Source organism: Gymnoscopelus braueri (genome assembly GCF_963280865.1).
Source record: "Gymnoscopelus braueri genome assembly, chromosome: 11".
NCBI lineage: Eukaryota > Metazoa > Chordata > Actinopteri > Myctophiformes > Myctophidae > Gymnoscopelus > Gymnoscopelus braueri.
In genome coordinates, this window is record NC_137613.1 from 8916701 (window position 1) to 8929068 (window position 12368).

The following is a 12368-nucleotide window of genomic DNA, read 5'->3' on the forward strand; positions in this document are numbered from 1 at the left end:
GGTGGCCGTTCGGAAGTTTTCCATGGTTCACCCCTGGTACAAACAGGAAGAATGCATATTCCATGAGAATAAGGGGGAAACACTGACGTATCACCATGGATGTGAAAAGAAGTAATTAAGGAACAGGAGGTGTAGATCAAACTTGACTTTTAGTTAATACTATTTATTCTTTTAACAACTATAAAAGGTATTTGTAAAGAGTAACATCATATTTAAAAACATTTATCGCAACTTTGATGCAAGTAAGAAAATAAACATATGCTTGCCGTCTAGGGCTTTAAACCGACAGCATAACAAATAGGCTGTATCAAATTGCTAGACTTAAAAGTGCTGGACTTAAATTGTGTCTCTTGTAACAAGTTCCTTTTCCTCTCTTTTGTTAGAGAACATGAAAAAAATGCAACGTACAGTATAATCAATTCTAAAAGATCTAAAATCTAAAATAAACTTGGCACCAAGTCATTTCTGTGCTTAAAGTTCCTTGGCCAACAGCATTCTTTTGACATTTTGAGGTTATAACGTTAGTTTTGTATTAACTTTATTCGACAGATGTCTCGTCAAACTATTTAGGGAACTCCTCCGTCTGTCTGTTCATTGATTTTATTTACGACTTTGGATGCGTGCGTGTGCAATAAGAACAGATCTACAAGCTAACAATGCATCGCATGGTGACGCGCAGTTAGTTTAGTTAATGTGAAAAATAGAACGTAGTTGCTCAATCTTTCTTTCGTTTGTGGCGTTTTTGAAACCCCAAGAAAGAGGGCACAATGGAACCAAATGAACCCCCGACGGGCACTAATTTGCCTATTATAAATGATCGGGGGGGGGGGGGGGGGCGTACTGTATGATGGACCCAACTCCCTCACTTATGGAGCCTACAATGGTGGTGGAAGGCTTGGAATGAAAAGCCTTAAAGAACGCAGCCACGATAGATAGATAGACAGATTGATAGATAGATAGATAGATAGATAGACAGATTGATAGATAGATAGATAGATAGATAGCACTTTGGGATTTCCCAACACGGAACAAGGAAGCAAGAAAGCAAGCCATTCCAACCACTGTTCAGTTCATACAATTGTAGTGCACTTCTGGATCCTCCCCCCTCACTCACACACACACACACACACACACACACACGCACACGCACACGCACACGCACACACATTCTTCAATTATGCCGGGAAAATACATTTTAAAAGATCAAAGTGTTGACTATTAAACCATGTAATGGGCCAACCTCCCACAGTTTTTTTTTAGATGTCAGCTCCATAAGATGAAGTTTACAAAATGTTAAGTTTTTTTTTCATTCCACAGCACATTTTTCAAAGTTGCTTAGAGTTCTATTAATGCTAATATAATTACAAAGATTTTTTTACTTTTTTAGTTTGGATTTTGAAGAACTGCCGGAGTTGACTTGTTATGGTTGGGACACACCAGATAGTGATGTTATTTAGTGCATTAACAAAAAATAGAAAGCTTACCAGAGCTTACCAGAGCTATATATATATATATATATATATATATATATATATATATATATTTATATATTCAATAGCAAGTAATTTGTAAGGAATATAAAAACTTACCCAAATGCAATATATATATTAATATTAATTGCAATGCAAAATGAACATGAAGAAATTAATGATTCATGAACAGGACCCCAAAAGACACCCTACAGTGATATTGGCCCACACATCTGGACTTGAAAATACCCTGTAGTGTTAAATATGTTAAATGTTAAAATCTTAAAGGCTCACACCTTGGTGTTTTACTGTAAAAGAGGGAATATTGTTTAGAAGCAGTTGTAGCTGAAGTAGCAGTAGTACTAGTAAATATAATGTTAGTACTAGTCAATCAATCAATCAATCAATCAATCAATCAATCAATCAATTGGTATTAGTCATAGCATACAAGTCTTGTCCTGTACTTACCTCAGTGAAGTTGTAGGTTGTAGAGTGAAATGATCAATACTGCAGTTCAACAGACCTGTCGCTCTTATTATGTTTTGGTTGGGTTAGGGTTTATTCTACTATTTATCTGTCTACTGTTTCTCTCTGTCTTTTTCTGTAGACGTCTCTTTCTTAACAATTGAATCAAAGTGTTGCAACAAATCCGAGAGACAGAAAGAGTCATTTAATGTTCCTTTAATACAACATCTGTACAGCCTGTTGACTGCCTCAACCAATCACAACATGAGTGGTTGAGGAACCAGTATTTACATTTGTTGTGCTATTTTTCCATTGGCTAAACACAATGACACACAGTCTCCCTACTGGCTGGAAACGATCACACACACCTCTTGAATTTTGAGCAGAAAATAAACTGCTTAGGCTACGCTATTCTTGTCATTACTGCAAACTCACTCGCTATTTGCTGCTGTAATCTGAAAACTCATCTCTTCAGACTCCAGACACTTAGCTTGTAGCACTTTACCTAGATATGACGACCATGCAGACTTAGCTTGGTCATTTGTTCTCATGTTTTTGTTACTTAGGCTTGTTTTTCTTGACCGCAATGTTAAAATTTACATAGCAGGTTATTTAGACAGATGCTTTGACTTTGACCTCTTTATTGATGATAAACATATGTAAAATACATACATTGTACATACTCCACACCATTATCAAAAGGATAAACACAGCGGCTTATTTCCATTACGGTCCTTTCATGTGTATGCTATGTATGTATGCTAGCTTCGTTGTTTACCTGGTATCCGATATAGTTCAATATACAGTTTATTATTTTGATAGAATATTGTTTAGACTGATGCTAGGTTCTTGATTTACCTGTGATCCTAGTTTACTGAGGCACTACACTCAGGGACGCAGAGAGGGGGGGGGGGGGGGCAGGGGGGTTTGGACATACTCAGTTCCATTGGGGGGAGGGATATCCCCCCCACTTTTGGGATGAAGAAAAAAGAAAAAGAAGAAACCTCTGACATCTACACTTCTTGGAGTACCGGAGTACCGATGTAACAAAAACACCCAAAAAGTAACAACCCGTTAAAAAAAAACGCTAGATTCCTGCTTCAAGAAACCAGAGAGATACCTCCCATCTCATGTCTCACCTCTGGTGTACTAACGCCACGCCACTTGAACTTTTGATTTTCACTTCTGTCTGTGCGCCTATACAGTACCTTGGAACGTGATTGGATGACTCTGAACATTAGGACATTTGGCTCAATAATATTCATAAGTCTTCCTCTGCCCTCCTAGGGGGAAAGAATGAACTCCATAGTGAAATAAAACAAAGTCTTACATGTTGCTCTCGTTGGCTTTTTTTCCCCTGTGTAGTTACCATCGTACACACCCCTTCATTCCACGCGACAGGGAGGCGAGAGCCATGAGATGGGCAGCATTACTGTTTCGGTAGACAGGGATATTGTATTGTATCGTAGTGGTATTTTCTGGCTTTACATTTTCAGTTTAGTTTTAATACATTTTAAGTGAGTTTTCTAATAAAGCATAGGGTTTGTCCATCTATTTGTGGAAAAAGGGCTTAGTTTTAGTTTTAGTGTTGGTGTTTTTATATCATTTCCATACAGAGTATTTGTCAGGGGTGAGAAGACAAGAACAAGTATTATGTAAAAAAACCTAATACAACAAACTAAAAAGATACAAGCAAAAAATACTAGGCTTATCAATGAATGACTTTTAGTTGGTTTTGTAACGACAAAATAAAGTATGAGTTTTTTGTAAAGCTTTGAATTTCTTTTTTTTTCAGTCTGCAATTTCTTTTTAAATGTAGCTTTAGTTATTTCATTGCTTTTAGTTAACAATAACAGCCTTGCTTCAGGCCAAGCTGTTGCTTTCTGTGTCTGTGCCCACACACACACATTCACTGATTTGGTGAAGTTGCCTGCGGGGCATTGTGCTTTCTTGCCACACCTGAGACTGTGGGAGAAGGAACAACAATTTGTGCATCGATGCCAAGTTTGCCAACTGGAACCATTCTGCAGATGGCATTCTGGGGCTTGTTTTGTCATGTTATTAGAAAGCACTACATTTATTTAAATTGTTATGCAGATGATAGGACATTTTATCTTTGAACACTAATGATTTTAGTAGACTGTCATGTCAATGTCATTAATTTTGACAATTAATTAATTTTAAGTTAACGTTGTTGATGGTTATTTTATATTTAGAATTTTCAACCCAATCACCAGAGGAAACGTAGTCACTGTACATATCTGCAGAAGCGCCAGAAAAAATTACATATTAGGAATGTTGCATTTTAACATTAGTTTTATGGTTACGTTTATGGTTAAGATGAGAGTTTAGGCATTGTTTTTGTGAGGTTACGGTTAGGGTTAAGATATAGGTTTAGGCATAGTTTTTTGTGAGGTTAAGGTTATGGTTATGTTTAGGGTTTGACTAGTAGGCTACGTGAAATCTGAGGATTGACTCAACATGGTGTGCATCTGTGGAGTGTGGACCATGTTGTTGCATGTTTCACATTGAACGTTGTTGGGATAAAAAAAACATTTGATTCTGAGCAACATACTGTGACAATGTTTCCTCTGGCAACCAGGCTGTGAATTGTATGCATTGTTTTGTTGTATTGTATTTTAATGTTCTGCACTTTGTAAACTTTGACATGGAACTTGCTGAGTACATTCATGCTGAATGAACCACACTGACATTGGTGACCCCCCATGGTCTATTCTCTATCTCAGGGGAAAATGACAACTTTCCCTTCAACCCAGTCCCTTTAAATATTTACAGATAACACAATTTCACACTTTCAAATTGTGTGCAATGCACCAAAGTCCAATTTTGGGTGCACATGGTACACAAAACATTCCCATGAAAGGAAAACTTACCTTGAATTCATGGAGACTTTTTGGTTTTCGTTGCGTTCCTCCACAGTGAATTAAGAAAGCAGCCACTGAAAATCTCCTCCAGACTGGGTTGCCTGCACTGCATTCAAAGGACTGTTCATGTTTAGGCCTATTTGCTTACTTATTCAGTCCTTTAAATTCTCTGAGCAACATCTAAATTCCCCAGCTAAATTATTAGTATCTCTGAGAATACAAATGGAACCACAAAACATTCTAAAATATTGCAAAGAAAATCTAGTCTGCAAGCTCACATCACATTGCAATGAGACACATCGTGAGCTTGTAGATCTTCTATTTTCGAAGCATTTTAAAAAGTCTTCTAATTATTTATTTTTGCCTACTGTATATTGATATGCCCAACATTGGGATACCAGAGTTAAAGTTGTTACCTACTCTGAACAAAACCTGGAGACTGAGAAGTCATCCACTGTATACTGGCAGGTGCCAGTCCTGAGACAGGAATGAAATGCAGCATGGTTGAAGTCTATCCCATGGATTTCAATAATTGGGTCTTATCAGTAAACAGTGCTTTCATCGCATGTTGCATGAACAAAAGGGACACTTAGCTGCAAAGGTGAGTAGGAGCGTAACATTGTATGGTTATTATTTTCATAGGACATTCTGACAGCTTTCTGGTTGTCAAGGAAGCTTGAATAGTTGTGCTTTCTGTTAGGGTGAACAGGTATTCTATCTTGATGAAAACATCTTGCACCACGCAAATTTGTTTACGGTCTGCCAGTGAAGTGGAACAATGGGAAAATGAAGGTGAGAGTCAAAACAGATACTGTATGTACTGTACTTGATGAGTGATTAGATACTGAAGGGCATGACAGGAATTCAGTGTCACAACTAGTTCGATGCGAGGGCACCTCAGTCACATATACAATTTGATTGTATTTATGACTTTCTTCACGTTTTTTAAAAGTTAGGGTCGAGTCTAACATGACTCCGAGGTACTTGAGCTCTGACACAAGTTCAAGTTCCTCCCCACCCAAAAGCATATTTGATGACTTTAGCATTTCTTTTTTTAATGTTGTCTTTGTTCAGCTGCATGATTTTGAACACTACCTGCTTGGCTGTCCTGCGTTTGCGTTCTCATCGACATTTTTAGGCAGAAGATATGAAAATTTATCTTTGAACCCTAGTAATTTAGTAGACTGTCATGTAATTTACCATAAATTTAAGTTCTGTCAGATAACTCACGAATAGATTGAACCAATATTACAGACCAAATATATGAAACAATATTATAGAATGAGAATACAAGAGTGGATGTAATATATTTTATTTTGGCGTTCAGGCTCTGCTACATTTTTCTCCCTGCTCAGCATAATTAAGACAACCATCATTAACCTTTAAGAGCAGGGAGATATATATACATAACAACCCCCCATGGGGAACAGAACCAATAGCAGAGCCCACTGGTGGTGCTGGGGTGGTGGTGGGAGTAAACGCTGCATGACAACACCTATGAAACACAAAGCAGACAGAACACAGATGAAGGTGAGCTTAAATAACCCGCCCGATTGGACAGCTGACTGCCACGTCAGAGTATGATGTACTGTATGGGTCTGCATGACACTGTAAACAGCCCCATAGAATCTCTCTCTCGAGTGTATGCTGCCAGAACTAACTCGCAGGCTACGTATAATGTATTGTTGTTGATGGTTATTTTATATTTTGAAATTCGAACCCAATCGCCAGAGGAAACGTCGTCACAGTACTGTACATTTCTGCGGAAATATTTAACATCAACATTTCTGAACCCCCAAAACATAACATTTTAGGTACCTTGCATTTTAACGTTTAGGTTTATGGTTAGGTTTAGGGTCAAGATTAGTTTTAGGGTTAGGTTTAAGCAAAAGTTTTTTTGTGAGGTTAGGGTGATGGTAAGGATTTAGGCTTCATTATTAGGCTACATAAAATCGAGGATTGACTCAACATTTTTGAGAACCACTGCACTATACTACTGCACTGCATTCAAGGGACTGTTAATTTGTAGGTCTATTTGCTTACTTATTCAGTCCTTTAAATTCTCTGAGCAACATCTAAATTCCCCAGCTAAATTATTAGTATCTCTGAGAACACAAATGGAACCACAAAACATTCTAAAATATTGCAAAGAAAATACAGTCTGAAAGCTCACATCACATTGCAATTAGACACATGGTGAGCTTGTAGATCTTCTATTTCCGAAGTATTTTCAAAAGTCTTCTAATTATTTATTTATTTATTTTTTGCCGATATTGACATCATGCCCAACATTGGGATACCAGAGTTAAAGTGGTTACCTACTCTGAAAGAAAACCTGGAGACTGGGAAGTCATCCACTGTATACTGGCAGGTGGCAGTCCTGAGACAGGAATGAAATGGGTAATTGGGTCTTATCAGTACAGACAGTGCTTTCATCGCATGTTGCATGAACAAAAGGGCCACTTAGCAGCAAAGGTGAGTGGGAGCGTAACATTATGGTTATTATTTTCAGAGGACATTCTGACAGCTTTCTGGTTGGGTGAACAGGTATTCTATCTTGATGAAAACAACAAACAACAGCCAGTGGAGTGGAACAATGAAGGTGAGAGTCGAAACAGATATGTACTGTACTTGACAAGTGATTAGATACTGAAGGGCATGGCAGGAATGCAGTGTCACAACTATAGTTCGATGTGAGGGCACCTATAACTTTGATCAGAGGTGAGCAAACTGACCACACTTACACTCCATTAATCCACCGTCTCAAAACGTGCAAGGAAGCTGGTGAATGGCATTTACAACATACTGTGCACCTTTACGTGGCAACCCCAGATATTTCTTGTTACAAGCTCACAACATCTGAGCTTGTAGATCTGCTATTTAAAAAAATATATATTCATTTACTTTTGGTAGGTTTAAGTACATTTTGATACCAATATTTTTGTACTTTTATTCAAGTAATTTTTTTATTCTGGACTTTTACTTGTAACAGAGTACTTCTACATTGCAGTATTGATACTTTTACTTAAGTAAAACATTTGAGTACTTTTTAGTTACACCACTGCTATCTGGTGTGTCCCAACCATAACATGTCAACTTCGTCAGTCCTTCTAATTAAAATAAACAGTGTAATTATATTAATGGAACCTAAGCAACTTTGAAAAATAAATTGCCAACTCACTACGACTGTGCTGTGGAATGAAAAAAACATAATATTTTGTTAACTCCGTCAGAACTACGCCATCTTATGGAGTTGACATCTATAAACTAAAAAACTGAGGGAGGTTTGATTGATTGAATACTTTATTTAGAAGGTTGCAGAGAAAAAGCACATGGAAGGACAGTTTACAATACAAGGTCAACTTAAATGGAACGTCCATTGGTCCAGGTTGGCCTATTACATGGTTTAATAGTCAACACTTTGATCTTTTAAAATATAGCATAATTGTAGAATATATATATATAAAAAAATAAAAAGAATAAAGGTTGCATGCGTAATGATTTCTCAACATGTTGCATCAATAGTTTCATGGCAACACATGTTCTAGAACACAACAGTCTAGAAGTTGCGTCTGCGCGTTTCATAAGGTTGATAGATTCATCTGGCCAAATGAATCAAAATATAAGCTACTCACTGGTATGGTCATATGGTGACATAATTATATGTCGGGATCGAGTGTGTCCGTGCATCTGTTATGCAACTTTGGGAAAGTTGAATAAGCTTTAGTGGTGATCATGTACAGTCTCCATCTCCTTATAAAGAACTTCAATTTAAGTGGTAATGTTTGTTTACGGGTTGGGACCGTGCGCGCATTCCATAATTCCTGGCTTAACCTGCACGCTACGCGACCTGACGCTGAAATGGACAGCTGTTATTTCTGATGCTTCATCTTCAAATGCGTGTGCATTGTTCTTGATTTGTGATTAGACAACTTTGTGTATTCATTTAATTTTCAGATCTTATAATAATAATATTAATAATCATATACTAATAATGAATCATCATATATTTTATTAATAATCATAATAAAATAATAATAATCCTTAAAACCAACATGAAAAATAAATTGTAATGCAATCGTAGATCGTGATTTTGGCTTTTTTTTTAAAATATATGATAGTTTTGTCATATCGTCCACCCCTATGAATAGTTATTATCAGCATGCCTATGTATGGGCAAATGGGCATACTGATGACATCAGGGATCTCCATATATGGGAATAAAAAAACAAGGACTGACAAATACAGAGATATCCCATATATGGCCATAAAAGGGAGAAGGACTGACAGACACACAGATCTCCATATATGGGCATATCAGTCACATCGGCGGTGACACGTAGGTGTCGAACTCTAGAAGCGGCCCCAACTTCTAGTACTGTACAGTCCCTCTCTTTCTGTAGGCACAAATGTAGAGGACACCTGCAACAGACAGAGGGCACTGTTGTTCAGTCATATAAAGAGGTTATACAGTATTTACTGTGTCAATTACAGACATGTGGCTTTTACAATCTAGCTTTGAAGAAAATTCTAGCTGAATAGATTTCTACTGCATGGTAAACGGGCTGAATTTGGCTTCAATTGGCCCCCGTTCTAGACAGAGCACATAAAGCGTCTTTCATAGAATAATATATGGTGTCAACTATTATATTTGGTCCTGACTTCATTATAAACTCAAAAGATATGTGTTTTACTCTCATTAAGTACATAGTCAAATTCAAATCTGCAACATAATGTATAAACTTTCAGAACACCAGAGCATCTTTAAAATTGTGGTTAATCTTTGAAGAGTGTCTGTGGGTTTTCTCCATCCTTACCTGCAGTGAAGGGCAGGAGCAGAGAAGGCCAGTATGTAATGGGAAATGGCATACTGGCAACCATTGAAACAGTGATGACGATCAAAAAGATGAAAGCTGAGAAAGGTGGGAAATGGGGAATTAGTTAATGTTGGCTCAATCTCATTGTAACTAAGAAATTCCAATAGATATTCATAATGTTTTAATGCCAGATTTAAATACAATGTCCATGAACTTCCTAACAAACTGCTAGCAGCTTAACATAGTGCTGCTGAGACAGCGCTGCTCTGCTCTGCCAAAACTCAGGGCCCTATAAAGGGCCGAAGTGGCTAAAGCCACTAATATGGGATATAGGACTAGGCAAGGGGCGTTCCCCTGCTATTTCGGGACACCTGCCTTACCCGCAAAACACCTGCACTACCCGTTACATTATGCATAGGTGTGGTTCAGGCGTTACACTAATAAAACCAATTACCGTGCCAGATGCCATTGCCTTTAGGAGAAGACTATGCAAGCCATTATCCCCAATGCAATCTTACGCTCTCCTTTTTTTTCCTGTAAAGTTGCTTGTAAATAATGGTAGAACGGTTGTGAGCTTGTAGATCGGCTATTTTCAATAGCCAACATATATAAATATGCACATTGTTTAATGGCCGATATATATATAGGTTTGAAGTGCTCATGTGGCCTATTATAGTCGCTTCTTTTGGACTTGTTTTCTTAGACCTTGTTGCTTATTCTTCTCGCAAATTTTGGCAACCGCAACAGCACACTGTTGGGATTTAACATGGACATCAAACACCCAATGTTTGGTTTCTAAGCACTAGCCTTTGATTGCCTTTCAATAAAACCACATTTGATAGACATACGTATCACATGTTACTGATTAGTGATAATTTAATATTTTTGCAATCAGTTCATTATTTCCCACGTAATCGATGAATAAAACTGACGTGTGTAGAGCATTGCATTGCGCGGCACAAATTGTCTTCTTTGAATAGACTATCATCTTACATAAACACAATTGACACAAGGAATTGACACCCTCCCTTCTGCTGATTATAGGAAAAATAGAATCACTCTTGAGAATTAGTAGAGAGAGGGATCCTTTGAATGTTGTTCCGAGCTGTGCGCCATGACCGTCTCCAGACATATCAGGCGCTCGCTCTACCAAACCAAGTTGGCATTGCGGGTGGTTCTAGATGGCACTATACACTTTCCCAAACGTGTGTGGTCAAAATAGCTATTTTGGGGATAATGCAACAACACGGCCACGGCCACACCTCTAGGCGCAAATAGTGGAGTCGGCATAATGAATAGCGGGTTTAGCGGGCACAAAATACCGTTTAGGGACAGTGCCAGCTCCCTTATCCCTAATTCACAGGTAATGGCCGAAATTCACAGCTAATGGTCAGCGCGTGCGGGTTTAACAGTGCCTTAATTAGGGCCCTCAGTCTGATCAGCACAGCTGATATTTACAATTTGATTAGTTTTCATTTACGAATGGCTAGGTGTGCTGTCATGCTCATTTAAGCACGGCTCGAGAGCCCATTTCAACCAATCAGATTGCTTGGTCGGAACTACCTGTTGTATAATGATCCCTTTTATGACCCTCAAGGATGCATTTGTACTGTCAGAGTTAACATTCATGCTGTGTGAAAACTCACTGGAAACAAGGAACATAATCCCTGCAGCCAACAGACTTCTTCCCTTGCAGGACCAGGAGTGTTTAAAGGACACGATGGCAGCGATGATGCCAGGAAAACATGTCAGGGCCGCCAGGATGCAGAAGATGACGATGGGATGGGATGGGAATGGATGGGATGCAGCTGTAAAAAAAAAAAAAAAAAGGGAGGTGTGTACATTTAATAACAATAAATTAGTACATGAAAGATGGTATTGATTCAGTCAGTCTCAAGCAATGCCTCATTATTTAAAACATTCTAAAACTGATAGTCACATTCCTTGATTTCGAGTGCTCATGTTCACAGTATGGGTGAATGGTTAACCCATTTAGATCTGAGGCTGATTCTAAAACGGCTATTCAATCCTGACCTAAGTTTTCTGAAAAAAATATTTTAAACAATTTATGTTGCTATATACTGTATCTACTATAAACAACTACACACAGAGGTGTTCCCGGCTTGAAAGGTATAACAACGTATAAGTGTTCCAGGTCTAACACTAAACGTAGCTGCATAATACACTAGAACAACCAACATCCGTTCGGTTCGGCTGGGCTCCCTAAACTCAGAATACTGTGTACAGACAAATGTCATTTCATACTGCCACGAACACTTGGCTCGCAGTCATGGCTTGCACTGCTGGTGGCGAGTGTAGACTTGTTCAAGCCAGCAGCACTGCTGGAAGTGGAACAAATGGTTAAATGAATACTTGGATATCACGGCCACGATGCACTGTGGGGAATTTGTGTTGGCTGTATGGAGGGTTTCCCTTTCTAGCGATGGTCATGATACAGATCCAACGCCCATGCATTCACTATCCTTCTGCAATATCAATCCCTTGGTGTTTCGTTCCTTTTCCTCCTGTATATGTGCAAGGTTCTACACATCACTTTAAAACAAGGCAGATACCGTGACACGGACTGCTTGTACACTCATTATCTTCCATTATTTGTACAGCAACTTTCTGGTTTGTGCTGACCATTGCAGGGACTCATTGTGAAATTGTTATGAAAAAAAGTGTATTGGAATATTTCATAAACCCTCTTTTTTGCCTTTCTCTTCTCCTCT

At 38.3% G+C, this 12368-nt stretch overlaps 1 long non-coding RNA gene across 1 annotated transcript; it reads right to left on the bottom strand.

Moving 5' to 3' along the window:
• Positions 1–8931: 8931 nt before the first annotated feature.
• Positions 8932–9719, bottom strand: LOC308094537. Its single transcript, XR_013933959.1, has 2 exons — positions 9637–9719; positions 8932–9241 (listed from the first exon to the last, which is right to left on the bottom strand). It is a non-coding gene; the product is annotated as an uncharacterized lncRNA (long non-coding RNA).
• Between the last annotated feature and the right edge of the window lie 2649 nt (positions 9720–12368).